The sequence below is a fragment of the Zingiber officinale genome, chromosome 1A, assembly GCF_018446385.1.
Source record: "Zingiber officinale cultivar Zhangliang chromosome 1A, Zo_v1.1, whole genome shotgun sequence".
NCBI classification, from domain to species: domain Eukaryota; kingdom Viridiplantae; phylum Streptophyta; class Magnoliopsida; order Zingiberales; family Zingiberaceae; genus Zingiber; species Zingiber officinale.
Window position 1 is genome coordinate 80640162 of NC_055987.1, and position 5860 is coordinate 80646021.

Below are 5860 nucleotides of genomic sequence, written 5' to 3' on the forward strand. Positions count from 1 at the left end.
AACAAATTTAAATCAGAGTCTAAGAGATAAAAATAAGGTGAATATTATTTAGAAAAATCATGAACTTTTAAATTTCAAAAATCTAGATTTTTATAATTTATAAACTATTTATAAAAAAATAATTTAAAATTATTATTAATTATTTAAAAATTTTGAGAATTTTTCTAACTGTTAAGCTTAAATATCCAAATCTGCAATAAAATTTTTAAGAAAATTAAATTGTCTTTAAGCAGCAATAAATTTTTTTCTATATAAAGATTCATTTTTGCTAAAATTTTCTTAAAAATAGTTTTTGAGATCCTAAAAATCATAAGAAATTTTTTGATAATGGAATAGAGGAAGTATTTTTACAAAAAAAATCAATAATTTAATTTTCAAGATTTTTTAATATTAAAAATTTACATTTAGATAAATAATTTATAAAAAATTCACCAACAGTTAAAAAATTTTAAAAATATTTTCTTAGAAAAAGAAAATAATAAAATTTAATAGAAAAATAAATTTTGTAAAAAATAGTACTACAAGATATTTTTAAATTTAAAAATATGATTTTTTTTTTAAATTTCATAGAAAAATAATACAATGGTAAAAAAATTAGGAATTTTTTCCATAGATGAGTAATGAAATTTTCTTTCTTAAAAAAAAAATAAATTCTAATTGATTTCTTACAGAAATCATGCAAAGAAATTTATTTGATAATTCTACTCAAATAAAAAGTTTGATATGCAAAAAAAAATAATTTATGAATGATTTTGGAACCCAAAATAGGTTCCTTCTAACAAGATTAATTAAAAAAAATTTAGGAATATACTTTGGTGACAATTTTCTAATTTGACTTTGATGATATCTAAAATGCCAATTTAATCTATTATAAATTCGAGTTTGATGAACATGTGAGCATGCAAGATTTTTTATTTTTATTTTTAATTTTTCATTTTTCCATTTTTATCTTGTCAAAATGCTCTAATCGACAAGAAGTTGCTAAATTTTCCTTTAACTCATTATTTACTTTAAATAATTTTTTATTTTTTATTTTTATTTTTTATTTTTTATTTTTTATTTTTATTTTTATTTTTTATTTATAATTTGCAAGAACTTTTTCACAATATTTTTATAAATTTAAATAATTTATCTGGAGGTAGAGATCATACCTGACTTAACTTGTCGATATCTGTAACACCCCCACCCTCCTCACAACTAGTCTGTGAGGGCAGGGCGCTACTGGACTACTAACTTATCTTAACTAACATTGCACACATGTTGATAGTAATTCCTAAAACTCTCGGAGAACTCAAAACTTATAATTAACTAGCAGCGGAAGACTAAATGACTCATCTAATACATTCTACTCAACTCTTTGTTAATAAATTCTTATGCTAAATCCCAAGACTTCTATAGTCCAGACATCACACATCCATCTGCACCTCCTTTGCTATAACTTTTCCTTTCCTTTATCTGCAGTAAGAGGAAATGCAACTATAAGCAAAATTATTTAGTAAGCGCTATCTAACTCACAAAACTCGAATATGCATGTGAATAAAATAAATCTAAAACTGAATGCTTTAAAGGAAATACTACACATGCTCATCTAATAGCAAAAGAACATGACATGCTGAAATGCTAAACATGTAAATCTTATTTCACTTGTTCAAAACTTATCCTTTTATACTTCAGAATAATAAGTTTAACTGAACTGATACATAAACTGAGCTAAACTGATACTAGGCTAATGCTGAATCTGAACTGTATTCACGTAACTGATTTGTGAAGTTTTGAAAACTATTTTCATAATAGACAAAAATAATAATCAAACTGCTGATGGGTCCGACAACTGTACTTGCTATGCGCGCATCCCTAACTAGACCCGAGATAGCTGGTGCCGAATCTAGTAGGGTTTACTAGGTTATCTAAACCCCAACCCAAGGACAACTAAGAGTCCAGCATAGTGCCACTGATAAAAGTAAAATACTGATTTATAAGCTGATTTATCTTAATTACTTCTTCTTTAAATGCCTTGGCATTTTAACGAGCACCTTGTGTGCAAAAATCCCTAAAGTCTTGACTTTGGGATCTACTTAAGGCCTTGGCCTTCTTCTTTCTTTTCTTTATCTTTCTTATACTTGTTAATACCTCTAATAAAAAAATACTTCTTTAAAAGCTGAAATGTTTAAACAAATTCTAACTTTGAAATGCATAAACAAAAATCTGCATACTATGCTAACCAAAATTCTGCATACTATACTAATCAAGATTCTGCATTCTATGCTACACTATTTTTGCATACTATACAAACATAAATTCTGCACTATAATACTTAACCAAACTGCACTATAATCTTTTTCTTTAAAAACTGCACTATAAGTTCCACAAAAAATCTGCACTACAAGTTCCACCAAAAATCTGCACTACAAGTTCCACCAAAAATCTGCACTATAAACTTTAAAGAAATCTGCACCATAAGCTCTTAAGAAATCTACACTACAAGCTCTAAAGAAATTTGCTCTAAAGAAATCTGCATTTTAAGCTCTAAGAAATCTGCACTACAACCTTAATTAAAATCTGCACTATAAGCTTACATAAAAATCTGCACTATAAACTTAATTGAAATCTTCACTATAGGCTTAATTAAAATCTGCACTATAAACTTAAATTAAAATCTGCACTATAAGCTTAATTAAAAATCTGCACTATAATCTTAATTAAAATCTGCACTATAGGCTTAATTAAAATCTGCACTATAAGCTTACATAAAAATCTGCACTATAAGGCTACATAAAAATCTGCACTATAAGCTTAATTAAAATCTGCACTATAGGCTTAATTAAAAATCTGCACTACAAGCTTAATTAAAATCTGCACTATAAGCCTACTTAAAAATCAGCACTATAAGTTTAATTAAAATTTACATTATAGGCTTAATTAAAAATCTGCACTACAAGCTTAATTAAAATCTGCACTATAAGCCTACATAAAAATCTGCACTATAAACTTAATTAAAATCTGCACTACAAGCTTAATTAAAATCTGCACTATAAGCTTACATAAAAATCTGTATTATAAACTTAATTAAAATCTGTAATATAAGCGCTTCTCATGCTTCGAATTCAAGAAGAACAAAGGTTCGAAACTACTACTGCAGGTGAGAAGCACTTACCTTGCTTCTTGGACTCACAACCGAACAAGAAGGGCTTCTAAGAAGAGAAGGAGAGAATGGTTTTGGTCACGGGAATAAAACCCTCTCCTAACTTATCCCTTTTATAACCTAGTATTTCTGTTAACTCCTTAAATAAAATTTTCTTTTTTTCTAAACAGAATCGCCGCTTGGATTCTTGGTCAACCAAATCTTTGACCGGGTCAGAGGTCGTAGGTTCGATCCCTCAGCCGAACCCCTTTTCTCCTATTTATTTCCTATTTATTAACTACTGCTTAAATAAATTTTTTTCTTCTTTTAATCAGCAACGCTCGCTGGAACACTTGGTTAGCCGCGCTTTGCTAAATCTTGAAGTCGCGGGTTCAATTCCTCAGCCGTCCCTTTATTCCCATTTATTTTCCATTTCCTATTAACTATTACTTAAATAAATTTCATTACCCTTTTTAATCAGCAACGTTCGCTGGGATACTTGGTCAGCTGCGCTTTGTTAAATCTTGAGGTCACGGGTTCGATTCCTTAGCCGAACCCTTTTTCTCCTATTTATCTCCTATTTATTTCCTATTTATTAAATACTGCTTAAATAAATTTGTTCCTTCTTTTAATGAGCATTGCTTGCTGGAACACTTGGTCAGCTGGATTTGCTTAAGAGTTGGCTTGGCCGGAGGTTTCCCGTTCGAATCTTGGCCAAACATTATTTTTGTTGAAACTTCTTTCGTTTAGTAAAAATACCAAACGAATTCCAAAAATTGTATAAAAATACTCTAAAAATTTCTAAAAATCTCTAGAATTTTTCTAAAGCATTTCTAAATATTTTTAAGCACTATTAGTACTCGAAATGAGGAAATTTGAGTCGTTACAATATCAAACACTCCCCTTGAAGAGTTGCTTTCCTCTGACATTGCTCCCCCTTCATCGATACTCTTGATGATCATTTCTCATGAGCTTGCTTCTTCACCTTCTTCATGACTTGCCATTAGTGCAAGTCCAGTGTAGACTTCGATTTCTGATTTTGATGAAGTTTCCTCCCATGTCGCCTTTAGGTTCTTGTGCCTTTTCTGGGTTGCCTAGGTCATCTTTTTATCTTTTTCCTTATCCTTATTCTTATTCTTCAGTTTTGGACAGTTATCCTTGACGTGTCCTTTTTCATTGCAGTGGTAGTATCTTACCTTTCTTTTCCTTCTATTATCCTGCACTTGATTAAACTTATTAGTTTTAATATTTTTTTTTTGAATTTTCTTACCATAAAGACCCTTTCAAGAGTCGTTTCAGATTCTGATTTGTCCATTTTGCGCTTAAGGTAATGTTGTGCTTGGGCTCTTTCTTCATATCTACACATCTAGTTTCATGCACTTCAAGTGTAGAAAATAATTCTTCTAATGTACTTACTTCTAGATCTTTAGATATGTAATAAACATATACTAAGGTTGATCATTCAAGATTCCTAGGAAATGTGATAAGTGCATACCTTAGTGAATCTCGGTTGGTTACCTTTTCTCTGAGATTCGTGAGTCCGGTGATGAGTTCCTTAATCCTTGAGTGAAGGTGTGCGATGATTTCACCTTCTTCTAGCCAAAGGTTGTTGATCTGGTTCCGAAGTAGGTCCCGTCTCACGAGTTTAGCTTTGGACGTACCTTCGTGTAACTCTAGGAACTTCTCCCAAAGCTCTTTTGGTGATTCATAGGTGTCGATCTTGTTGACTTCTTGCGGAGGTAGCACACTCAGTAGATGGAATTCAGCTCATCCATTTTCTATGAAATATGCTTGCTCCTTCTTGGTGCATTGATATTCTTATTTGTCTTTTGGAGCTACAAAACCATACTTTAATATTAGTAATAAATCAAAATCTATTTTGAAGAATACCTCCATCTTTCTTTTCCAAATTGTAAACTCCCCCTTGAACTTTAGTGGATAGATACTCGTTCCGACCATCTCTGTGCTTCGGTCTATGGTTAGTTCTTCTGAAGCGTCCTTGCTTTAATACCACTTGTTGATCCCTTGCGGCTGGCTAGAGGGGGTGAATAGCCTAAAATATGAACAAAGCACCTTTCTCAATCTTTATAAGTTTTATTAAAACACTTGCATACACATAATTAAGAAGCTAATTAAAAAGAGAAAGTGGCACAAAGATTTTATTTAGTTTGCAATCAGAAGATTACTAATCCAAGACGTTGAAAAAGCCCACTAAAGTCTCTTTCAGGTGGAGAAGCCTCTTATAGCAGTTAACGTACTCAATTACAAAGCTAAACTGAAAGTAGATCGTTGACAAGTGTTCTCTTTAGCTTCTGAGATTATGACTATATTTATAGCCCTGATCGGGGCACCTAGAAGGGTTCCAGGTGTTTGGGTGTGGATAAAATTTTCTCCAGTTAGTAATAGATCACAACACATTGAGTTTCGATAAAATTTCTGGTTCGGGCACCCGAATCGAGCTGACCCAACCCGCGACCGCGAGCTCACACCCGGGGTGCCTTGGCTACCCTAGGTGATTTGGGTTCTTGGAATAGCTCTGGGTGTCAGGACTAGGTCAACTCGGAGTTGACTTCTTGTTCGGGTCTTTCACTCCAGCTCTACTCTGGGTGATTTCGGCCATCCAGAATAGGGCTCATCCGAATCCCTTTTCTGGACTTCTCAAACAATCTTCCGCTCTAGCTTCTTGTCCCTTGAAACCGTTGTGTGTTTCTTTCTTATCCACTATCATACTCTTTTGCA